This window comes from Monodelphis domestica, chromosome 3, assembly GCF_027887165.1.
Source record: "Monodelphis domestica isolate mMonDom1 chromosome 3, mMonDom1.pri, whole genome shotgun sequence".
NCBI lineage: Eukaryota > Metazoa > Chordata > Mammalia > Didelphimorphia > Didelphidae > Monodelphis > Monodelphis domestica.
Genome location: NC_077229.1, coordinates 466,645,008 through 466,672,242, shown reverse-complemented (window position 1 = coordinate 466,672,242; position 27,235 = coordinate 466,645,008). Strand labels below are relative to the sequence as shown.

The window sequence follows — 27,235 nt, the reverse complement described above, 5'->3', positions numbered from 1 at the left end:
TTCAAGGATTTACATAGCCTATTTGCATTTCCAGTAGAAAAGACCTAGAGAAAGAGAAAAATGTGAAATATAAGTTTAAATCCCTTCAAAAAGTTATTTCTGAATAGTCCTGATGAGATATTTAGTGGAAAAGGAAATGAAAATTCTGAGTTAAAATAAAGTTTATTGAATATTATTCCTGAGCCTAGAAAGCTAACTAAGAATCTAAAGTGAAAATACTTTGTCAGAATAGAGACTAGATTTTTTATTTTATTGGTAGAGGAATCTTCTAGGAGAGGAAATTCTCTCTACTGATGCAGATAGATAATTTCTTTTAAGCTTATGAATGAAGAAAAAAGTTGAGGATATTGATAGATTAAATTATTTGCCTGGGGTCACTCAGCCCATATATGTCCAAAATACAATTGGAACTCAGGTCTTCTTGAACCTGAGGTAAACTCATACTCATAAATGTCTAGTTATCCACATTGAATATAACTGTCATTCACATGAATGTTCCACCAAAACCTGAGATTCCATGGCAAAGACTGAACTTATCAACTCTCTTTCTATACATTCAACCCCCTTCTTAAAATTTCCTGTATTGTCAATATAACCATCCTGTTTCCAGTTCCCATGTGCACAGGGTTATGACTGGTGTATCTTTAACTATACCCCGCCCCCACTTTCTTCTTCTATATTGAATTAGTCACTAAGATCTGTCGATACTTTCTTGGCAGTATCAAATTCCACCTACTCTCTTTGCTTTCACACCTACCATTCTTGTCTAGGGCTCCATCGCCACAATTCCATCACCAGAGCAGGGTCTTAGCTCATCATTCTAACTCTATTTTCTGTCAAAAACAGTTGTATACATAATATTCTTCAAATGCTATTCTTCACACTGAACTCTCCTGCACAATGTTTTTTCTTTCTTCAGTGCAGCAAATATATCTGATAACAGATTTTAACCCCTCTACAACTTAATATAAGTGGTCTTTGGGAATTGCTGTGGCAAATGTGGTGATGGTGAATCTCACTAAATTAGTCTAGATTGGTCCTCAGACAATTAGTATCCAACCTGTCATTGTGGCAGAGCCAGTTTTTTGGCTTCTGCTTTGGCCTTAGTTACCATGGAATAGGTCAGAGGAAAAAAAATGAGGAGAAAAAAATATAATCTTGAGCATGATTTCACAGAATTGGGAATATTCATTTTCTCTTATGGACCATCTAATATACTTTTCATCCTCGACTACATTTATTTTTCAACTAGACAACTTTATTTTACATGAAAACCATTTTTCTTAACTTATTTTTCTCCTTATAAAGAAATGCTTTCACTTTGTTTTGCCACTTCTCTTAAGCTCTCCATAATGGAAAAGTTTTGATGATGACTGATTATGATAATAATAGGTAGTCTTTACATAGAGCTTTAAGGTTTGAAAATATCTTAACATTTCATTTGATCCTTACAATAATTCTACAAGGAGAGTGTTACTAATTTATTTTTGAAAACTTTATTTAATTAATTAATTTAGAATATTTTCCCCATGGTTACAAGATTCATGCTCTTTCCCTGCCCTCCCTCAACCCACCTCCCACAGCCAATGTGTAATTCCTCTGGGTTTTACATGTGTCATTGATCAAGACCTATTTCCATATTGTTGATATTTGCACTAGGTTAATCGTTTATAGTCTACATCCCCAATCATATCCCCATCAACCCTTTGTGATCAAACAGTTGTTTTACTTCTGTGTTTTATTCCCACAGTTCTTCCTTGAATGTAGATAATGTTCTTTCTCATAGATCTCTCAGAATTGTCCTGGAACATTGCATTGCTGCTAGTAGAGAAGTCTATTACATTTGATTGTGCCACAGTGTATCAGCCTCTGTGTACAATGTTCTCCTGGTTCTGTTCCTTTTGCTCTGCATCAATTCCTGGAGGTTGTTCCAGTTTGCATGGATTTCCTCCAGTTCATCATTCCTTTGAGCACAATAGTAGTCCATCACCATCTGATAGCATAATTTTTCCAGCCCAATTGAAAGGCATCCTCTCATTTTCCAATTTTTTGCCACCACAAAGAGCACAGCTATGAATATTCTTGTACAGGCCTTTTTCCTTGTGATCTCTTTAGGATACAAACCCAGCAGTGGTATGGCTGGATCAAAGGGCAGACAGTCTTTTAGTACCCTTCAGGCATAGTAAGAAGTGCTATTATTAACCCCATTTTACCAGTGAGGAAACAGACTGAGAAAAGTTAAGTAACTTGCCCAGGGTCACAAGGCTAATGAGGCTAATGAGGATTTGAATTCAGTTCTTCCTAACTCTAGGATCCACATTCTTATCTACTCTGCCACCTAACTGACCTAGACATAGTTTGAGTTAAATAATGTCTTCCTTATTTCATTAACTATTTCTTGGCACATAAAGCCAACTAAGAGTAATCATCATAATAGAAATGTATATTGTGCTTAAAAGATGAAGAAAATTACTTTTTATCTTAGGAGCACTTAAAGTATATGAGATCTAGGATAAATCTTCTTCATTCTTAGTGCTTTGGGGGGAACTTTTCCTCTTAACCTAACCTTGACTTACTTGAGGTATTTGTGATGCCTCATTAATCATTCTCCCAATAATCAGTATTATATTCTAGCTTGCTTTTGAAGCAGTGATTTGTAGGGAAAGAACTGAGACAGTGAGTTGGTCTTTAAACTTAGGAAGAAGACATGACTAAATAGAAGCTGGTGTTAATGGAATTAACACCAGTTAATATTAGTCATGTGTATGTAAGATGGAAGCATAGTCATTAGATAGGGGAATAGCCTTGGGATCAGGAAGACCTGAACCCAGGCTCTGAACTCAAACCTGCCTCTGATACATAATATTTGGACATCCTAGGCAAATCACTTAAATTTCTCAGTATACCAAGCAATTCTCTAAAACTATAAATTACTCATGAACTGCTGATCTGCCTCAGCAAAGGAAGTTTCCCCAGTGGGAATTCTTCACACTGATGAAATCATAGATCTGAAATAGAAAAAGAAGTTAAATAAATGTTTGACGCAAAAGAAGTAATTTTAGTATATACTAATTGCATAGAATCTCACATCTTCTAAATTTTTTCAAGAATTTTCTTAAAGATAGCGAAAGGTATTTTTTGTCTTTTGTTAACTCTAAAGATTCAGGCTCTGAGACTTTAAGTATAAAAAAAGAAAATGCTTTCAACTTTAAATTCAGGAGAAATATTGCAGATACAAATTTTGGAGTATAAGCTGCCCCTCCTCCCTCAACTTCAAGCTACTTAAGTAATAATTTCTTATAATCATAAAGCCCAAGTTCTGGTCACAGTTTCTATATAAGTGTTTTTGGAGTGTAATTCTGGATGTAGAAGGCATTAGTGAGGCTAATTTGACTTCTCTAGCCTTAGGAGCTACTAAGCAATGCAGATATGAGGGATAGATGGGCAGGTTACTAAAATGACTCCCAGACACTGAAGGAGCAGAATCATTTCCCATCTTGATGCCAAGAATAGGTCAAAAGGAAAGATGAAATAATCATATTTGACCTCACATGTAGACCAAGCCATCAATCAGTGGTTCTTATGGTTGACGCCATTAAGTCTTGTTAAGGATATAATTTATTTACTATTCATATATTAAAAGGCATACATATCAAGAAATATTTTTAAAAAGACAGCATGGTGCAGCTAACAGAGAGCTAGCCTCAAAGCCAGAAAGATCTGTGTTAGGGTCCTGCCCCTGACACATATCAGCTATATTACTATAGGAATGTCACTTAGTCTAGCAGACTATCTGAGACTACTTTGCAAAGAAGGTGATGATCTATTCCTTACCAGAGAACTTTTCTGTATCAATGACATCACAAGTCAGTCTCTATCTTCCACCCTGAATTAAGAAGCAGCTTGGCATAGTGCAGGGCTTAGAGTCATGAAAATGGGTATTCAAATCCTACCTCTAACATTCAGTATTTCTGTGATGCCTGGTAAGTCATTTAATTTTTATGTACCTCAGGAAATTTCATAGGATAAAATTTTATATACTAAACAAATAACAAAGGTACTGTTTATCAGTTATTTGGACTTTGTAGCATTTTAAATGGATTCTTATGATTTTCACTTTTGTATATTATAATCCTTCATTCTCAAATTTACTGAGCTCACAAAATTTGTGTTGTCCATCTTATTTTTCATTCTAAGATATTTTCCAATTCCATGTGAGAATAATTTTCAAACTGTGTTTTCTAAAATTAGAAGATCCAAACTGGTTCCCTCCTTCCCTTTCCCCCTCCCCACTCAGAAAGGATAAACAATTTAATCTGGGCCATACATGTATTCTCTTGCAAAACCCACTTCCTTATTGGTCATTGCTATAAAGAGCACATTCATACAAAGCCAAAATCCCAAAATAAAACCCTAAATACATTGATGTGAAAGATAGTATGCTTTGATCCCCATCCATTGGAATCTAAGAGCTCTTTCTCTGGAGGTGGATAGCATCTCCCTTCATACATCCTTCAGAAGTGCCCCCAGTTTATTGCATTGCTAGAGTAGCCAAGTTTTCACAGTTGATTATTGTACAATATTGCTGTCACTGTGTACAATGTTCTCCCAGTTCTGCTTATTTTGCTCTGCATTCGTTTATGTAGATCTTTCCAGCTTTTTCTAAAAATCAACCTGCTTATTGATTGTATTCCATCATCAACATTGTATTATACATTTCAAGTGGCTAAATTGTACATAAGATTCTGAATGAAACCCACCCCAAACACCATCTATCAACTACCTAATACCTATATCTTAAGTATCCCACTTATTCTGTATAGCTCTTGTAGGTATGAGCACAATTGTTCATGTGTTGTCTCCCCTACTGCCAATAAATGTAAGCTCCTTGATGGTAGGGGTTATATGTTTGTCTTTCTTTTTATGTCCAGTGTGGAATGTTTGTTGATTGACTGATTATCCTTCCTAGATCACTTATGTACTATGACTGTACACGTATGACTACCAGCTAAAAATACCTTCTCAGAATGACAAAAAATAGATTGTGTTTGATGGTGAGTAGAAACACTGAAAATATTTCTTTTCTCTGACTTGTAGAGGTGCAGTATCCAACTCTCAGGGACTACAAGGTCCTAGATTTTGAGCTCTGAAGTGTTTTATTTTTTAAAATAGCTACGTTTCATCTTAGAATCAATATCATGTTTTGGTTTCAAGGCAAAGGGGCAGTAAGAACTAGGTAATGTGGATTAAGTGACTTGCCCAAGGTCATATTATAGGAAGTGTTTGAGGTCAGATTTGAATCCAGGAACTCCTATCTCTGAGCCCAGCACTCAATCCATTGAGCCACCTAGCTGTCCCCTGGAAAATACTTTGAAGGTTATCTTTTCCAAATTCTTATTTTTTTTTAATATGTGGAATGTGAATAGAAGAATTGGGATTTGTTTCCAAAACTCATGACTTTAAATTCAATATTCTTTCAATAACATTTTGAATTTGGTTCTGTCTGAAGAGGATGAGTTGTAACTCAAAGTCAATAGAGATAATGTAATACAATTGGAAAGAGTACTGACTCTGAAGCCATAGGACCTGGGTTCAAATTCCAACTCTGATGTTTTTCATGTGAATGTGACCTTGTATAGATAATACAGTGGACAGAGCAATGATCTTCAAATCATTAAAAACTTGGACCTGAATCTCACCTCTGACACTTACTAGCCAGGTGGCCTTGGGCAAGTAATTGGCACTCACTGGCCATCAGGTTGTTTGATTCAGGTTCTGTTTGGTTCCACACATCTCTGACCCAATGAACCTGTGAAAGGCTAGTTCTGCAGGTCTGATTGTTTGAGGACTGGGGCAGCCCTATGGAAAAGCCTGACATAGTTTAGAATATGAAGAGGAAGCATCATAAATGCGATGTACTATTAAACCTCATTTCTCAGATTAAGGGAAACCAGTTAAGATCTATCAGTTGGGGCTGGTCAAGAATCCGTGTAACTTTTCTCTTAATTCTGAGCAAAAAAGAAATTAACTTCTTGAGAGATTACAACCTACTGATCAGAAGAATAGCCAGTTCCAGGAAGGCAGGAAGGGCTCTGCTAAATTTGCATTTTCATGAACAGCAGGACTTTACCTCCCTATATTTTCATTTCCACCTGGCTTGATCTGAATCCTTTCCCGACTTCATGGGTCATCAGGATTGAAGATAGAGAAAAAGAAAAGGGAGATGCTTTCTCTTTTTTATTGGTATCCTAGAGTAGTATGTGGTTAATTCTAGAACTCTAAGTGATAAGAAAAATCTAAAAGCCAAGAGAAACCAAGCTGAATGAGAAAGAACAAAGAAACGTTGATGTCCTTTTTCCTGGGCCATTTTTTACCCTGGGTAGAGTCAGGAAATAGTAATGAGACCTTGCCAAAAATGTACCTGAAACTACAGAATGTGATAGTGTCCTGCTCTATTCCTGGGGTGAGAGCAACAGCAGGGACCAAGCATAACAGAAGAAACTGTTATTGGCTCAATAGCAAAGGAGGAGGAGAGGGCCAAGAGGAGAGGGAGGGGAGAAATGGGGAGAGAGACACACACACAGACACAGCCAGAGAAGGGAAAGAATATGGGAGAAGAAAGAAAAGAGAAAATTTCCTCCGAATACTTTTATCATCAGTCTTGAAAACAGGATGATACTTATATCTATTGCAAAAAGATATTAAAATGTCAAGGCAGCTATTTCCAGAAATAAAACCAGCTGTTTGTTTGCCTCTGAGTTAATTGTGAATCTTTTATCCAAAAACCTAAATATAACAAATTTATCCTGCTAGTGTGGCATAGGGCATGGAGTGCTAGGCCTGGAGTCAAGAGGACCTGAGTTCAAATTTAGCCTTAGTTGTGTGACTGTGGACAAGTTACCCAACCTTATCAGCCTCTGTTTCCTCCTATGTAAAATGAACCAGAGAAGGAAATAGCAAACCACTCCAGTATGTTTGCCAAGAAAACTCGAACACTGTCACAAAGATTCTAACACCACTGAAATGGCTGAACAACAACACATCTACCTAAAAGAAAAACAGATATACAATGAATAATTCAAAATATAAAGGACCCAATATCTCTAAATGTTTTTCATAACAAAATGTTCAAATGTTATTTCTGCAAAGCCAGAATGATCATTTAAAATAATCATATAATGTGGAAATATTTTAAAAATGTATTAGTATACCTTTCTTCTTTTCACATATATATGCCTTGAGACATCTTATTTATATTTTCAACTGAATATAAAAAAGTGCAAAGTTTTAACAATATACCCAGCAAAAATTATATAAAATATGTTACTTTATTTTTATATGCCTTTTAGCTTTAAATTTAGTTCTCATTGTTTCTTAAAAACTGACTATGTGTGTAGTAGGGCAAATGAGAGTAACATACGATAATTAGCAGAACAATTTCATTATAGGAAGGGCTTTTTAAAAAAAGAGATGAATAGAAATGCATGCTAAAAATCAGTTAGGTTATTTTTTTTCATTTAATTTAGCTGTACATACATACATAGATAGATATAGTTCTGACTCAAAAATAAAACAGTGAAAATTCTGCCTTACATTTATATAGATCATTTACGCTGAATAGCTCAAACCACTGTAATGTGTGTCCCTCAGTTACTCTTACATCTTTGCTATGCCATAAGTAGGTATTTGGAACGTCTCTTTACATGCAAAGCAACTAACCTGTTGATGAAGTCTTGTTGCCATGAGGTAAATATACCTAATTAAAGTTTGGCTCAAAATATTCTTCCTCCCTTCCCCGATTCTTTAACTATACATCATAAAAGAAATAGGAAGAACAGAAAACTATTTGCTTACCTATATGGCAGATAAGAAATTGAAAGGAAAACATCTGGGCCAAAATGAGAAAATGTGCTAACTTGAAACAAACATTCTTGGAAACTATTTGGTGGGCAGACTGAGTTTTGTTATGAAAAACTACTTTAGAGATTCTTTTTTGTTAATATTTCTCTTTCCACATTTGTCTCCTGGTGAGTTGATTCTGGTTCAGTCACTGCCAAAGGTCACACAATTTGCACCAATGCTGAGATCAGATTCCAAGTCTTTTAACTCTTGCCTGGTTTTGCACTATCATCTTGAGAAATGAAAAAAAAAAAGTTAAAGTTAAACCAATAGCCTTAGACATCTCCTAGAGAAAGAAGAGGCTAAAATGTGTCACAAAGTTCTCCTTAAATGCTACAGTAAGTGCAGCAATTCATGACCCCAATTATCCAGATAATTTAAGAACCTTTTGTCTGAATTTTCAAGGTACTCTGAGCTGTGTAGAGTTTGTCTTAAAAGCATTTTTATTAAGTTGTTGTCTGCTGCAAAATTTATTTTGTTTAATTAACAGTTCTCCATAATTTGTCTTTAAAAAGACAAGAGTCAATAATTCCTCATTCCTGGGTGAGAAAACTCGAACTGAGAAGATCCATACATGGCCAAGGTCATAAAATTGGCCAGCTATAGCCATGAATTCCAAGTTGAGAACACAGAATTTTTTACTTAGACTGTGTCTACATATGAAAACAACTGGCTAATGTTGTTGGTTCTTAAATTGTCATGATGGTATAAAGAAATTTGAGTCAAAATGCCTTAGATCTGAACACAGTCTTTTATGCATTTTTTGCTTGTTCTTTATTTTACTCCTACCTACTTTGTTTTGGAAAACTTACTGTAAGATGGTCAATTTAAGAGTTTGTTATTTTTTTGTCTTTCTGTATGCATTATATATGTATATATATTTTAACCTACAGTTTAAAAGACAAGTTTTAAAACATAAAACAATTATCAACCATATGTCTGTATCCTCATTCTTAATAATTATGCCATGCATTGCAGAAGGGGAAGACAATAAGGAAATGCTTTTTCCTCCCACTATTTCTAGCCTTTGTTTTTTTTTCAGATTAGAAATGAAATAATTTTTTGAAATTATGAAAAATCTGCCTATGTTGCCCTTTTTAATTACTTAAAGAATATAGGTCCAGGATTGGGCCAATTTTTAATTTCACTGATTGGCACTGTAGGAAAATGCTCATATTTCACAGGTATACCATTATTAATGCCCAATCCTGTAGTCTTTCCACAAGCAGAACTCCCACTGGGAGTACCACATGAGAAAGAAATGTAGGATGAGGCCCGATTATTATAATTCACAAGACTAATTATGACTTTGAGTTTTCCTGGATAAGCTAATTCTTCTGGTGCCCTGGGATCAGTGAGCACAAAAGTAGTCTCAGAAGGGTCTCATTGCATTTAACATTACATATATGTATAAATAAATGCAGAGACATTAAACCAGAGATCGGTGGTAGCCTGGGTTTTGGTTTTTTTGTGTGTGTATGTTTCTGCTTCTTTAAAGAAATAAAGAGAAGGGAAATGAGGTAGTGCCACAGGTGTAGGGCTATTGAAAAGAAGCTCTTCTCTCTTGGCACTGGCTCATTTGTTTTAAACAGACTGTTTGTTTATTTTTGTTGGCATCGATGGTGAACGGGACTTGAGCAGGGCATGGGAAAGTGAGGAGTAAAGAGAACTTAAAAGAAAGGAGAAAGACAGAGACAAACAGGAGTTGGAAGAAAAAGAAAGAGAAAAGGCTGCTGTAAGATGAAAGAAGGGTGGCAGAAGGGACTCTGCTTAATTTTCATTTATAGGAACAACCTTTGTGAATGGTATAAAATGATTAGATGTTTTTGAATGATTTAAAATACATGTTTGTTTTATGGTGTGACAAATCTCACAAACACTGATTCCAGGCTTTTCTATGATGCCACTATTAACAAATCCCCTTCAACAGCCCTTTTTATTCAGTTACCCATTGTATATCTATATGAGAGAGACTTTCTTTGTGTACTGGGTAATTTCCATGTTGTGAGGTTTCTTGTCTCTAGCTATCTCTAGTTTTATGTTGTAGGAAGAAAACTCACATAGCCATGATGATATTTCAAGTTAAACCAACATAGATTTATAGAATTCCTATTCTACTTCCCTTTAAGAGGCTGGGTATATGCGATCAACATTCCTTTTCACATTCACCTTGGACATAGAAACAATGTCAATGTGGAACACAAACTATTGGCTCTCTCTAGCTATGAAGAAGGGGCATACAACCATTGTTAGCTATTATAAGATACAGAAAGAGTTATGCACTTGGCCAATGAAAATAATTTTTTTAACTGTGAAGTGAAGGGAGGGAAATTCACCATCTAAGACATCTGGGAAAGTGATGGACCGTTTTCCAAAAAGTAAATCTATCTATAAAACTTCCTAGGAGGGAATTACATCAGGCTGGGGTACCACACTTATCTATCTCTAACAGCACATTGTACCCTGGGTGTAACACAGTGTACCTACCCTGCTTGGCAAATATAATTACCACTATTTTCTGTTGACTTTTTTGTCAAAGTGACCAGTTTCTCCATTATCAATTCATCTAATTTTTTTTTATCAAGAATAGCATTTATTGTCACTTAATGTTTTCTCGGTAGCCCTTGATTATGACTAAAGAGACTCTGAGGATCATTATCAAGTCCTATTTGGACTCAGCTATTTTGATCATAAATGGGACTACATATTCCATATGTGGAATCAATATAAAAATGGACTTTTATTTTTTTAAAAATTCTGATGGCCTTGTTTGTAAAAGTGGCACCCAAAATAGAAATGTATTCTTAAGGGGACCAAAGAAATTGAGGACTTCCACAGAGGAGATTTATTTAAAATATCTCCTGTGTGTTCCCTCAGCTCTGACATATACCTACCCCTCATTGAAACCCAAAGGATTTTGTTTCCTTAACTAAAAGCATAACTGCATTGGGGCCTTTAACTTAATCCAGCAGGATGAATAAACTTAAAGCAGAGATAGCAAGTACAGCTACATTTAGGCTTATATCAGCATTTCTGTTAACACATTTTAAAACTACATTTAAGTCATGTTGAGGTTATGACACAAAGTGACAAAACCCATCTATATGAGCAAGATGAAACTATCTTTAACCAGCCTTGCTGTACCAAAAGTATTGAAATGTATGGGGTAAAGGGAGTTTCGGCTTTTACTCTGAATTTTCCAGGGTGGCATGGCTCTTTTCAAAGTCTAAATATTGAACATGTCTTATCTAGCCTCTCTAAGGGCATCTGTGGCTAGCAAACAAGCCAGTGAAGAAGCTTCAGGAAGCTTTCCCGTCCTAATCTTTTCTTTTCATTTCCTTCTGCCTCCTCTCTTCCCATACCCACCTACATACCTCTCCCATACCTACAACAGAAACCACAGAAGCAAATGAGGGAGAAAAAGGTCCTTGGAGGCTTAAATTAGAGACTTTGGGTGGGGAGGGAAAGGAAATGTCTATGGATGGTTTTAGCTGAAATGTAACTTTTTTGAACAAAGCTCCGAAATTGGCCCACCAGTGTGCAGTAAGAATAGACGTGATGAAGATAGGAGAGGGTGCTTGCTTTTTCCATTTAAAAAATGAATCTAATCTTTTTATAAAAGCAAAGGAAACAAATGAAAGGAGAACAGGTAGACAGGTAGACACAGAGCAGAATGCTATATAATTCAAAGAACAGTGCATTTGAAGTTAAAAAATGTAAATATAAGTCCCAACTGCTGCTTACTACTAATTCTTTTAATCTCTCTGTGCCTCAGTTTCCTTTTTCAATACAATGAGAGGGTTGGACTTAAATGATTTCTCAGGTTCCTTCCAATTCCAGTGTTCATAAAGGAATGCATGTGTGTACATATATGTGTGCAGACATATATACACACATGTGCATAGAAAGCATGTGCTAGTGTATAGAGAGCAGACCAAGGAGACAGGAAGACATAGATTGAAGTCCTATGTGTATTGGCTGTCCATCTGCCAGTCAACAAACATTTTATTAAGTTTGTACTGTGTGCCAGGTGTTGTGCTAAACACTGGAGTTGGGGAAGTACCAAGAAAGGTAAAAGACAGTCCCTGCTCTCACAGAGCTCACAGTCTAATGAGGGAGACAGCATGGAGGACTGTGAGCAAATTATTTAACCGCTTAATCACCCCCCTTCCCTACCCCAGACTATTTTACATAATCTTTGGGAGAAAAAGTTTCCTCACCAGGAGTTCCCTATTAATAGAAGACATCACAGGTGGGAACTCGACCAAAAAGAAGGCTATGTGTCCCGAATTTGGCCCTAAAACATGGAGATCTTCTTAGTATCCATCAAGGAAACACATTATTTCTGATTGGGCTATTATCATTTCTCCATATTTTACTATCAGTATATACTTTGAAAAAATGTGCCTCTCTTTTACATAGATTGTTAGTGCATAAATATATGAATAGTTATGATGCCCTGATCCTTGCAAATATAAAAGATTTTTAAGGAACACTTTGTTTTAATGCTGTGTCATTTAGAGAAGTACTTTCTCTAATGAAACTAATGAAAATTATACAAAATAACCAAATTCATTTTCTTAAATTGAGCTATTAAAACTTAAAAAAAAAACAAATATTAAAAACATTTAAAATTTTGTGCTATCTTTGTTTTAAAATGAGATGGTTTTCTTCCCCAAAGGAGAAAGTTATTACTGTTAAATTTCATATGCTCATATGATATCTATTAATTGTGACAAAAATATTGATTAATAAGAATACACATTTTGAATTTCTTATGTATTTCCTATTACTTCTAAGAGTAGAAAACCCAATTGAACTAATCTTAACAGATGTTAAACATATGAATTACAGAAATGAACAACTGCATTTCTGACATCAGCTTAAATGTTGCATTTATTTAAATGAAACAAAACCAAGCCTGATTCAAATTATTCCAAAACTATTTTGTCTGACTTTGTTAAAAAAAAAAAAACCTACATCAGAAATTAGTCTAACATTGCAACTGGATTGTTTTTGGAAGGTTGAAAAAAATAGAAGACTTTCATTTAGAAAAAGGTCAAATGAATGCTTAATTAAATTAAGGTCATATAATTTTTTTTCCACTTCAGATTTACATAAAATATCAACAGTAACTCTTAACTATGTTTTTAAATGTTTTAAAGCAAATCAGAATGATGATTAGAATTTTCCTTTTCATATGGAACTTGGGAAAAAAACAATTGTAGAACTGAATCAAATATCAAACCTGTTATTGTCAGCCCCTATACATCTGAACTGGAGAACTGTTTTCAAATAAGTGCCTTAAAAATAGAACCTATATTTTTTTAAATAATGCAGAAGATATGGGGAAAAACTGTTAAATTCAAAGATATATTTTGTGTTGAGATAGTATATACTTCTATCTGGTTATTAGTAATGACCCAAATAATTTGTTCTTACAAATCCTTTTCACAAATTTTCTGGATTTTAATAAAATGTTATGTTTCTCTGACCACTCTAAAAACCCACCAACCTATTCCAGTTCTTGAGGAAGTAAAATGTTAACAGGTTGAAACATACAGGAACAATGGTTCTTATAAGATATGAAGTCAGATATGGTAGGAAAGACCTGATTTCTAGATATGGCAGGTATCTAAAAAAGAAGTCACCCAGGTAATTACAATAGCCCAGATCACCTGCATATTTCAAATGAATGTAGAATAAATGTGAATGTCAAGGATAGAAAGAGGACTTTTGGCATGCCACATCCCAAATGCCACAACACCTAAGCTAAATATAGCTAGTATATAGAAGACACTGAGGCTCAGCCTGTACTTCACTGCCATGATCATTTGTAGTCCAGAAGATTTTAGTGAGAATAAGGGTCTCTGGGTGTCATTACAGAGCTGTTTGTCATGATATTGTCTCAAGAAATTTGATTTAAGATCTCTCACTTCTCTGGATTCCACATACATTAGAAAGTTTTTTTTTCCTGAGGCTTTGCAGGGCATTTAATATTTCTTCAGCAAAAATCCAGTGATAGCTCAAGAATATCCTCCTCCTTAAAAAAATAAGGTTTTCAGGTGAATATTTTACCTTATAGACTAACTGAAGGCAACTAGAAGGTATTTTTAAATGTCTGAAAAGAGGAAAACAAATATTACCACTAAAATAAGATTACAAAGGAACCAGAGTTACCTCAAACCCAGATATAATTCCCATCTATAAATAACTAAATTATGCTTCTAATCTTTTAAAACTGCATTCTTAAAAAAATCCTTCCCTTGATTTTAATACTGTGAGCTTAATCAAAGTGAGCCAAGCTATTGTTAGAATATGCAATCCAGTCAAGTTTGAAGGCTACAACCACTTTCCTCTCATCCTTGCTCAATTCCATGTGCCAATGTCTTTCGGAAAGGGAAAGAAAGAAAAGTCTGCCACTGTGCTATGTGGAAGGAAAGGGGCAGAGGGGCATCACTCCAATCTCTTGGCTCTGGCTTTCTTCACTCTTGCATCCCCAGAGAAAAGAGATGCTCTTCATTCACAAAACAAAACAAGAAAATCTCTATAATTATTTTTGGCTCAGCTCCATTGAAATTCATTCTCCTGGAAGCTTCTGTGCTTTAGATTAAAACAATGCTTAGAATATTCATTCTCTGAGCAGCAAATGTGTCCCCCTCCATCCTTCCTCCTGGCTTTAATCCCCCCCCTCTTGTTTCTCAATTTCTTTTGCAAAGCTTATCTCTCTCTGGATCTATTTTTCTTCTTCTAAGTGAGTCAGGCCTGAGAAGTATCTAACACCAATGCTTAGATTCCCCTCTCAAAGCTCTTCTTCAAGGCCTTGGGGTGGATGGAGGGCTAGGGGTATATATGCCCTCAATTTCCAAGTTAGAGAACATCACACCTCATCTTTTCTTGTTCATTAAAATTAGGCATCAACCTCATTCCCTATCTTGTCTAACCCCCAAAGATGGATAAAATCGTAATTGCCCACAGCAGGAGGTACTGTGTTAAACCCCAGGAGTGGAGAGAAGGCATGGAGAATCACAAATTTAAACCTAAAGTCCTCTTCTTAAACCCTGACCAAGTGGAAAACCAAAATGTTCTCATTTTAGACCCTTAAATCTTCTTCCCTATCACGGACAACAACTGTATCTTTACAAAGACTATACTACCACTAAAATAAAAATAAACCTAGCAAGTAGAAAGGGGGAATTGTTCTCCCCAAAGTTCATGGCTATTTTGTATAGGAGGAAAGGATCTTTGATGTGAGATGTGGAATTCTTTCTCTAGAAAGAATAGATTCACTTGATTTCAATTTCTTAAAAGTGAGATTTTTTTAAGTCTCTAATTTAGACAGAGTGTATCAAATCTAACTCTTTATACCTTTCCTTTTTTGGTTGGCATGGGAAGAAAGATTCTTAGAAGCACTATCTTTCCTGGGATGACACAGAGAGAAGCCCAAGACACCCATGTTGTTTACCGTTAAAATCCTTCCTTATGTCTAATGTTTACAATGTGACATTTCTAATGTTTTGGTTGGAAATATTTGTTTTTTCCCCTTTTTTCCATTTTCAATGTTCTTTCAACTTAGTTTCCTTCACCCATAAAGACTGGATACTGTTTGGGTTCATTCTTTCACTCTTGGATGATCAAAAGCATACAGTAATCTTTATAAGACTTTTTTTCCTTCTGGCATCATCTTGACACAAAACAAAAAAAACACTAACAACTCGAGATACCTTAAATTTAACTAGAAATTGCTACCTGCCAGACAAGACTAAAGCCAACACAGAAGTGAATATTTGTAAGAGTTTGCTTGTCTATTTCCAAGTCTTTGCAAACAGTCTTGATTACTGAACTCTATTTGGTTTACCAGGTTAAAAAAAAAAAAGAGCATGAGTCTCTGCTGTTAATTACATTGTAAACATTTAATAAATATTCCTTCCTTTTATCCTTTGCCCTTTTCAAAAATGAAAGGTTGTAATTTGCATGTACTGTGACTTCTTATAACCTGATTGTTATATTCTTTCCCCATCTCCCTTTCTTTTCCTTCTTCTGTTAGGAAGAGATGGGGCACATGAGATAGAACTGTTTCTCTACATTTTTCCTAAAAGGAAACAGCCCTAGGTACCTTGTGCATTTATCTACTGACCTCTGCTTAATCACTAATTCTGTCAAGCTGCATTTTTAATTGCCAAGTGTGGAAAAACAAAATACAGTAGAAATACATAGCACTCGATGGATGATAAGACATTTAATAGCAATGTATGGCTACAGGGATGGTTATGTTTGGGGATCCATATGCATGTTCAACTCATACATTCAGGCAGGGCAATAAAGCAGAGAAAAAACAGCTGATACACAAAAGGGACCGTCTAGACAGTGCCCCATCAGTCTGGCTAAATTTGGTGCTGGCATTCCCAATGGGATAGTAATATAATTGTTCTGGTGTCTGCGTTCATTCCCCCTGTCAAACACCATTCCAAAGATACATCCTTTCTTATACCACCCCCAACTCCTTCTTCATCTTCAAAAATGAGGCCCAAACTAACTGTACCTCTTTAGAAAGAGCTTCTAGATGACCTGACCCCAAGGAAACATAACAATTTAGAAAAATCATACTGTTTAATTCCTGGGAAATTCTCCTGTTATTTCTTAACCCAAACCAGAATTAATTTTAGTCAAATTGCAATGATTTTAATTAAAAACCTGGAAACAATTTAGAATGCAAATACAAGCATTTCTAAAATATTGAGCACCTTGGATAAAAGCAAATATGTCTTTTCTCCTTTTACATTTATTAACCTCTAAAGAAAATTTAACAGAAATCAGAGATGTGAAAGTATAATGATGGGCATGGATCATAAATTCTAATGAAGAAAAGGCTAATGAAAAAAGGGAAAGTGATAACAAGCAAAAGCACTGAAAAATGTAAATTATGTTATTTCACCCTCCTAGCTTTAAAAGGAATAACATTTTTTCTATTAAATTTAGCCTGAGTCACAATTCTGTTTATTCAGATATGGATTTTTTTTTGTATTTTCTAGGGTACATTTTATAGACAGAAATATTTACCCAGTGACTTATTCTCAATTAATACTTCTTTTTTTGCTGTAAGCTAATACTATAAGACATCACAAATTTTAAACCTCTAATTTCAAAGAGAAAAAAATAAACCAGACAGATTAAAAGAGACTTTCTTGATATTATTGTGTACATTAGCCACAAAGCATTTACAATCCTCAAACTTCCACAACATTGAAATTAATATGGAAGCTGTCAAACTAGTTCTAAAAAAGTAAAATGCAAAGGTATATTTTTGGATCTCAATATAATACATTCATCAGAAATGTTTTTCACTCTGCTTCAAAGTCACCTCTGTTCATTGCATTGTTTAGAGATTAAACTAGATCATGACTCCTTCCACACACACACACACACCCTTTTCTTCCTTTGGATTCTTTTCCACTCTAGGAAACATTACATTGGGAAAGGAGTTCTGTGAAAGGCATCTGTTTTATTTTGTTTTATTAAATATGGACCAGCATTTGGGCTTCAGATTTTTTGGAAAAAATTCTTTTCCTATAAACAGAAAAATGGCTCCTATCACCATCAGACCTGAGGAGATGGATCAGTAAACCAAGTAAGAGGAAAAATTCCTCTCTCCCCCACCTCCTACTCCATCAATGACCCCTGTGACTGGAGAAAGCAAAATCAGTGAAACTTCTATATAATGGCCAAGGTTTGCCCAACTTTCAAGAAACAGAGACACAGGGAAACCAAGGAAAGCTAGGCAGAGGATAATGTTACTTTTCCTGGAGGACCAGAGAAACTGAAACAAGTCAGATCCACTGGGTTTCTACTCAGCTCAGAGTCATTATCATCAGCACAGAAAATAATCACCAAAATTTAGCAAAGTATCCCAAGAAACCCCAATCAATATAATTTTAAATTCTGAAATGGTAAGGATTGTGAAAAGTAAGAATAAACAATCATGGCTTTTCTTTTACTTTTTCAAAAATGCAAATAGCTTTCCAGTGGGTTGATGTTCTGTTGTCTTTGTTTTTGTTGATTTAATTTTTTCTCAAGAAACAGACATTCTAAATTAGCTTCATGTCTACTGGAAAAAATTCACTATTAATAAAAAAAAAGCTACATATGACAATGTGATCAAAGAGTGCCTGCCTGAGACTATATGGTTTCGTTTATATTTTTTTTCTTCTTTTTTTAGGAACTGCAATTGGTAGAAAGTGAGAGAAAGGCAATGGGTAGGTCCCCTTTGAGATTGCCAGTGTTGCAAAATCTGTTTTATACTTGATTTTCAAACTATTGAATAATGTCCTATGAGGTCTCTTAGGTCTTAACTGGATTAAAATGAATATATTTGTGCTAGAGCTCTTTTCAACTAACTAATGTGCATGTGAATTGATAGTGTGTGTCAGGGAGAGGCTGTGAGAGCAACTGTAGGTGACTGTAACAGTGGGTGTGGAGTGCATGCAGGCTGAGTGTGACCATGGAAAGGAGAGAGACAGAGAAGGTGTGAGGGTAGAAAGAGAGAGACAGAGACAGAGAGAAAAGGAGAGATTAGAGGAGAGGGAGAGAGAGAGAGAGAGAGAGAGAGAGACAGACAGAGAGACAGAGAGAGAGAGACAGAGAGAGACAGAGAGAGAGTAGGAGGAGGAATGGAGAGAGGGAGGGAGGGAGAGAGAGGGAGAGGGAGAAAATTAATTGAAAAAAAAATTAGCAGGCCTGTGTGTCTGGTGGGTTTTGTTGGGCACTGTGAGAGATGCTTGGGGGTGGGGAGCAGGCCTAGGGATGGGAGGGGGGGAGGTGTGGCATGTGTATATGTATTGGTGAGGTGGCTTCAGTTATGGCTGGGGCCCCCGTTTTTTCTTTTGTGGATTCCAGGGGTAAATAGGCTGGAGTTTCAGGTTCAGGTTGGAGTGCATGGAAAACGATTGTTGCTGTGAGTTCCTCTTTCTGCTCTTCCCTGGAGTTGCTGCGGCTTGGAACATGGCTGGGGGAGGGAGGCAGGAGGCAATGGTAGGGGCCTGTCTGCAGCTGCCCCTCTCACACTTGAATAAAAGAACTTTTTTTCTGGGGTGGGGGAAGCTGTGAATACCTTTCCCAATAAGAGATGAGGCATATTGAAAACTATATTAAATTACCCTGATTAACAATTTAGCCACGAACAGGGGAGCTTTGGGAGATCTCTATAGGCAGGGCTGGGGGCTATTCATGCCAGTAGCTAAGAGGTCGAAAGGTTTCTGAAGTTCACAGGCTCAGATCCTTTGTTATGCTAACAGACAATCTCAAATCAGCTGCCTAGTGGAGTGTGAAATATAAATGATTCCTTGAGAACTTCCAATAAGTTGTCACTCTTGCTCTCCAAATACCAGGACAGGCTGCTAATTTCTAGCAGGCCCTTTTTGCAACATCGCTAGCCCTAAATGAATGCCTTTGTAGTTCAAATAATCTTTTCAAGGGAGCTGTCCTATCATAATAGCCCAAATGCATCTTGGTTTTGACTATTAAATGAAAATCAGGGCTCAGCCGTGCTTGACTTCTCCAAACTGCCCAGTGCTTGGGAAGGGTGGTAGCGGCCCACAAGTTAGCACCCACTGCAGGGGGGCTGGGGCATTAATAACACTCTGGACTGGGAGTTACTGAGAATGGAGCTTCAACCCCAGGCCTTCCCCGCCTCCCCCTCCTCCAGACAAAGCTGAGGGAATGGGGGTGCAGTTTACCCGTCTTCCCTCCCTGATCTGAGGCTACCTTCCTCTTTCACCCCATCCAACACTGCCCTGATTTATGGGCACTTTGTCCAGCAGGACGGAAAACTGACCCCCAGTCCGGTTGCCAGTATCTCACGAGGCATCTCAAATCATCAATTTCAGGATGGGTGTGTTCATTTTCTAGGGTGTAAGGAAGAAGGGAGTCAGAGGGCATTATATGCTAGGCAATGCCCTCAGCATCAGTTCCCAGAAGTTGTAGCAAGGCTCTCCGATGGGTACTTTGAATATGTCCAGAGGACCAGCAAGAGGACTTACCTACAATGAATCTTTAAAAAATTTATCTAAATAAATAATCCCTCCAAAGAAAAATCTAAGAGGGAGATAGTTAATACATTAATCATTCTTGGAAGGAAGCACATTCTATTTTTCAAGGGTAAGATATATTTCGATTAAGAAAACAAAAGGAGACAAAATGGAGAAGTTAAAAAAAGAAAGATCTAGAAATCCTAGCACGTTTGTCTTCCCAAGGCTAGGCAGAAAATGGTAGTATGGCAAAACAAACTTGAGGACAGCACAATTTTCTGTATTTTCCCTTTTCAGTCCCATATTCCATTTACGGAAATAGGAAAAAGTCTGTTATTGTAGGGGCCCAAGCTTTTTCCTACCAATAGAAAATTAGTTTGCAGGTTGGGGATAGGAAAGAGGGAAATAAAATATTTATTTCAATAGATTTTTAGAAATAACTCTGTAAAGGTTGTTAATACAGTCCATCTATCCAGAGAAACTGAAATGCCTTAGTTTCTCTGTACTCATCTGCTGCAGTGGCTCTACTCATTTAAAATACTACATAAAAAAGACTTTTTATGAGTGTGATTTGGCATAGACAATCCCCCCCCCCCATCACAGATGTCCTCACTCTCTATTTATGCCAAGTATTTTGCACCTTCACTAGAAATTAACAAGAAACAAGATCTGTTCTAAGAAGTGTAACTTTTGTCAAGCTAAGTTTCTTCTGTTTAAAAAATCTGAAACTTGTTTTTAGATAAATCACAGTAGCTGATATAGCAGGAAAAGGACATGGGGTGTAACTTGATAATTTTTTGATGTGATAAGGTATTTAGAAATCAGATCATTATTTGTCATTCAAGTCCTTTGTTAATTTTCTGCAAATGATAATGGGGCATAATAAAGCAAGAACAAAATTAGTCTAGATCTCTGACATTGAAGAGGCAGAAGTTTGAGGTTTGTTCTAACAAATGTCAGAATCAGACTATAATTTGTTATTGATCCACTCACACCCCTTTCAGAGGTGTCTTCTCTTCTCAGAATCATTGTTATCACTGTTTTCACTAGGATATTCATCTTAAGATCTCACTTTAAATACACAAAGAGTTAAAAGTTTTAAAAATGCAAGTTATTTCAGAAATAATTAAAAATTTTTTCCTTTTCCCCCCTTTTAACTGCCATCCAACTGCACACTGTCTACATGTTAATAGCATATATGCTAGAATAGAATACATGGGAGATTCAAGGAAGAAATACCTTCACAGGGCTTTCCAAATGCTTATTTTAACACTTGGAAGTATCTTCTCTCTCTTTCCTGTCTTTAATACATCAAAACAGGAAAGAAAGAGCTTTTGTGTTATGACTACAGAGAAAACATTTGAGAATGTGTCAGTGTAGTGAATGCCAGCATCAGTTTGGGGGTTGGTTTGTTTTTCCCCTTGCCATGGTATTCTTTTTTCCCCTTTCCTTTTGCAGCCTTTAAATTTTGGCCACTTTGAGAAAAGCAATAGCTGAAATGTAAAGTTACGATGAATTACATTAAACCTACATGTTTCAAGAATATGAGCATGATGAATAGCAGGTCTGTGACATCATGGAGATTGATCAGTTCTTCACAGAAAGCCTCCTCCTTTCCTCTCCCCCCGCCCCAATTCTCTCTTCACTCTTTCTAAAATATCCTAGTTCCAACTGAAAGGGGGGAAGGGTATTGAGTTAAAAAAAAAAGAGTTTGCAGGTTTGCCATTTCTGGGCATGAGGGGTGGGGAGGTGGGGAGACGACGTAGATAACAGCAGCACTGGACCCTGTACGTGACCAGTTCAAGTAGATATTTATGTCTCTGAATAGGTTGTGTGCTGGTCTCTCCCAATCTGTGGCATATGCTTTTCTTTAGGACTACATTTATTTAAGGCAGAAAAACAAGATATGTACATTGCTTCTAGCTTCGGTTAATATTTATAGCCCACGAAGGGCAGGAACTTTTACAGTGGTCTATTTATGTTTACATCCCTTGTGTTATGCTTAAATTCTTTTCATTATAATTTGGACAAATTAAAGCAAAAGACACTCTCCCTTTAACAGAGCCCTAGGAAAAGAAAGACTTAAGGATTAAAAAGCAAAATGATTTCAAGATGGCTGCCTTTGCCTTCTCCTCTCTCCTTACTGCCCAGTTTCCACATAAAAATTAATGTAATATTTTGCTTAGAAATCACATTTTAGGTCATTTGCAAATGAGGTAGACCAAGTGGCACCCACAGCTTCCTGGAATACTGCAATGTTCTAATCATGGTATAGAGAGATTAAAATGCAAACATTCAAATGTATTTAGATGTGTACACAGTGAATAGACCCACACATACACACTTGCATGTGTGAAACACACATACAGCTGCAACACAGAATAAAAGGCAGAAATCCTACTTAATTCTTAGGACAGAAGGGCAAACCAGAACACCAGGGCCACTACCTTCCTCCCCAAAGGTTAGAAAATGCAGTGCTCATAGTCTAGATTTGATTTTTTTTTTTAAGATATATCTTACTGATGACTCTCTCATTAGGCAGACTTCTGAGGTCTGGGGAGACAAGATTTCCATAAATTATCTCTGTAACTCATCTCATGCTGGTGCAAAATGCAAAGCTAAAATTGAATTTTATGTGTGGTTTATTTTTTTAAGATACAATATCAAGTTGCTCAGTTTCCCTGACAAATATATTAAAGGGTTGATGACTAATAATTACCACTATTATTTATGATAATAGTGTATTTTTTTTTAAATCACAAGATTCCACCCATAAAGCTAAACTGAAAACAATATACTGAATAAATAAAGCTATATTGGATGGGATAGGGGGTTGCACCATGCAATAGAACTGGTTAGCAGGTTATTCTGTGGGCTCAGAGTACAGGCAAAGAACAAAGCAAATGGTTCAGTTCCACTAGGAAATATATTAAAAAAAAAAAAAACACACACACACAACAAGCCTTTATCTAAAAGCCATCAGGGACAAGCACTCAATACAAGTTAACAAGCAGGAACTGATAAGATAACATTTATATGAGGTCAGAAGTCAAATGCCAGTCAAAGGCTTTTAACCTCTTGGGTCATAAACAGGAATAGTTAAAACTGAGAGATGGTTATTTATCGGATTTTAAGGGTACCTGATCATTGTCAGAGAATCATCGATGATGAAACTAATTGGGATTTATAGACGAACTTGTAGCTGTTCAGACAAAATAAAATCCCGAACCTATAATTCTTCAATTCTTAGGAAAAAAATCCCCCCCCTCCTTTGTACATAAATCAACCAATTTAAACAGATTTAAGAACAAAATACTGTACACTGTCTTCTAAACAGGAACATATGTAGCCAACACACAGATTGATTAGAATACGTGACTAATGTCATCATATTGTAGATTCAATATTTACAGTCTGAAAATAATAAATAAGCAGTCACAACACCCCCTCCCCATTGTGTTACTGGTGCTCCTTCACCCCCCACAGGACTCCCAAATCAGACAAACTGTAACACCAATATTAAAATATGTCTTGTCCCACAATGCCATCTTTTATACATTCATGAAAAGTTATTTTTTTTAAATCACAATTATTGGCACAACTCCCTTAATACGGAAAAACTGAAACCTACTTAATTATATTTTTATCTCAATCTAGTCAGAGACACAGGCATCCCTCCTTTTCTCTCCTGTCTCAGTATTTCTTTTCCTCTTTGTTTTGAATTTTTTTGGTTTTGTTTTGTCTAGTGTCGGTTTACATTCTAAACTCTCAAATAATTCCTGGTCCTCAAGCCTAACCTAGCTTATATTTTCAAATCCTATCCCCACCCCCCCTTTTTTTTTTGCAGCAGAAGAAAGCAAATCTATATATTTCTTTCTACAGAGAGATAGAGGGATTGTTGTAAGGCCTGCTAAGGCCCACTGTTTCTTTAAACAGAGTCCACAATACACTAGGCGAACATTGTGGATTTAAAATGCTTTTAAATATTTATCAGAAGTATTTTATCATCATATTCAAATGACACCTGGAGTGCACTCACCTTTATTGACAATCTCTGTTCTGAAAGTCCATTTGCTTCCTTAAAGCCCCCCAAGCAGAACAAGCACTACCCGTTTTCATTCAGTTAATGTTTAGTAAAAAACCAAGCAACCTTAATCAGCATGCTGATTGCATCGTCAACTAACAAATAATTTACTACTCTGAGCATTGCATTCCATTAAAAGCTCATTAAATTTTCTGTTCTCCAATGGGAGGTTTAGCTTTTGAACTGCATGCTTTTGCTTCGAATGATCATTTATTCAATTTTTGCAAAATGTTTTTTTTCAAAGTATAGGTGAGCATTTCAATACCTATAGAGTGCAACCATATGAAAAACACAGCCCAGGGTTTGATTTTGTTCAGTCATTTGATTTATAAACTATCTTTATCAAAATTCAACACAATCATTTGCACTTTTAAAGAATTGTAAAATAGCTCTGTGTGTGGCTACGCCTGACCCAGACTAACCTTGGGAATATAAAGAGATATATACTAAAATACCCTACAAGTACTATATGTATAATATATAGAGATGTAGAAATATGTACTATGCCATTTATTATATATGGAATATAGAATGCAGTATTTGAAGTTCCCATTTTCCTCTCAAGGAACACCACATTATTATCAATTTTATTATTTCTCTATTTATAAAGGGTTGCCTTCCAACTATTCCTAAAGGGGAATGACATCACCAGAACTTCACCATGCAGAATGCCAAACTTAGGAGATCCAGTAAATTTTTTTTTTTAAAAGAACCAGATTCTGAATAACCCACCGATTCTGAGCCTGAACAATTTTTCCAATCCTGTGGATCCTTTCCTTGCTCAGGGCATTCTAATAAGGCACATATTATCATGATATTTAATAAGGGAAAATGTATGAAAATACCCGACCCCCAAATTAACATGCATCTTTGGATTGCTAATTGTGCTCATTGCAAATTTGGGTCATTTTGCATGAGTGCTTCTAATGTAGGGCTGAGATTGCCACATAGCGTAGTGGATTCCTGATTCCCTGCGCTAATCCTGAACTCGGTGATTGTGTCAGGTGCAGTTCTGTATGCTCCAGCAGCTGGCTCATCCTCATCAATGCAAATAAGGCAACTCCTACAATCAAAGCCTCCTGAGTGTAAAGCCTGATTGCTGAGGGCAGGCTCAAGCACTACACAGACTCTCACTTTCAAATCACATTAAGTGACAAGACAACTGCAAAGTCCCCCCCCCGCCCCGCCCCCAGTTCAAAATCAACCTTTAGAAAACAACACAAGAAGAGGAAGAGGAGAAAGAGGGAGAAGAAGTCCCTACTCCTTTGAATGGTCACCATTCTTCTTTAAATGGACTTTCTTTGAATATAGACTTGTGAACTTCACACAAGCCCACACTTGGGCAGGCACTAGCCTCCATATAATCACTTGGCAGGCACCAAACCGCACCAAAAATATACTGAGAATTTTCTTGAGAAACTTTCTGAGAGGATGTGGATGTCTCTGTACATACAGAAAAACAACAGAAAATGCAGGAAAAACAATGAGCCAACATTTGAATATCATTTGATCTCATCACCGAATTCCTGTTTGATGACTTGCTCTTACCCAAAGCATAGAAAATTCTATGAGTAATAAAAGGTCAAAAGCTTTCCCCAGTGTCTCTCCACAGAATCTGGACTACCCTTAGTAACTGTAAAAATGTAAAAGAAAAAAAAAGAGAAAATTCCACGTTTTTTTCTTTAAGAAAAAATTTCAAATATATATGGATTTCTGACTTCCTTCCAGCCCCATCCTCTCTGTTTTATTTTCTAATTTTAAGAAGAGACTCAACAGTGGCTTTTAGCTTTAGCACAGAGCAGTTTTCTAGGTGAGGACATTTATCTAGAGTTGAACAAATGACTTTCTAGAAATGTTTTTGAGTTGTATAATAGAGCTTTGTTCTGGGAACAATAACTGTATCCCTATATAGACAAGTCAATTGATACCTTAAATAAATTTTGGGAGTCTGAAGAAATATAAGAAGACAGAGGAGATATCACTTATTAGCTGTGCAACCTTAAAGAAGTGATTTAGTCTCACAAGACCTCAGTTTCCTCATCTGTAAAATGTGGAAGTTAGATATTGAGCTATATGCTCTCTAGATCTCCTCCTTACCATTTGTAACTTGGCATCACTATTGCTTCCATCTTGGCCTTTTTATTTTGACTTTCTTAGATTTAGGGCCCTTAGGATATGATAAAATACCAAGGAAAGAAAAATAATATTGGCCAGGAATAAGTCAGCACCCATGAAATGGCTAATACCCTCTGTACTGCTTTGAGACCCTTTTCCCTTACCAGGGAGAGTAGATACAGTTAATGCTGCTGAGAAGATTTAACCCAGATGGCTTCCTACATATCATATTCACTCCTAAAATGACCAACCGACAAAGCCACATCTCTTGCTAAACATACTTAGCACTCTGAACCTGGGACTAGAAAGTAGCAAAGCTAAAGAAGGAAAGGTGACGATTTCTTAAGACTTCTCTTCCACTAGGAAAAGGACAGCCCCTCAATTTTGACCTGCTCCTATCCAATAACGCAGCTAGGATAATGTTTAAAGGACCCCTGAGGTCTGATGCTGGACTGGCCAGAAGTATTGCTTTGGTGACTCTTGGAAACCACTGACACTTAGGGTGGTTGAAGTTAGGAGAATAAGATTGGTGAGTGATTCGATCTTTCACAGCTACTGCTCAAAACTGGCTCCTTCTCTTTCTCTCTAATAGGATTAACAGATATTTTCCTAAACGGAAATCAGAATGTGTCAAATCATCTGTGACAGTCAATTTGCTGACAATGCCCACATTCTTGCAGTACTGATGCAGCACTATTCATAAACAGTTTCATTTCAAGAGATACAATGCATCTGAGAGGTAAACATTTATCTTCATAATCTTACACTCCTTTCAGACTCCTTAATTCTTCTTCATGTATTCTCCTCCTCTTTTACCCTCCCCACCCCACCTCATCTTCAAAACATCTCCTACAAAAAGACATGACATCCCTAGTGAGCTGGAGTCTCTGGGATCCTGATGATGCAATCTGTACACTGTATTATTCCTAGGAGGTCCCTTGTCATGGTATCTTCTCCTGGGCTTCCGCTCAAGGCATTTTCATTCTTCACATTGCTTACAGACTCATTTTCTAGATTACCCGTTAGGGTTGCTTTCTTTCCTCTCTCTCCAACCTCATCCTAGAGTGATCATCCTTCATCTCCTTCCTTCCTCCCACACTCAGTTTGATTATTT

General features: G+C 36.5%; 1 long non-coding RNA gene across 1 annotated transcript; it reads right to left on the bottom strand.

Moving 5' to 3' along the window:
* Window positions 1-1,480: 1,480 nt before the first annotated feature.
* LOC103104796 (uncharacterized) lies at window positions 1,481-24,336 on the bottom strand. Its single transcript, XR_464587.3, has 3 exons — window positions 23,962-24,336; window positions 7,855-8,131; window positions 1,481-3,008 (listed from the first exon to the last, which is right to left on the bottom strand). It is a non-coding gene; the product is annotated as an uncharacterized LOC103104796 (long non-coding RNA).
* Window positions 24,337-27,235: the final 2,899 nt, after the last annotated feature.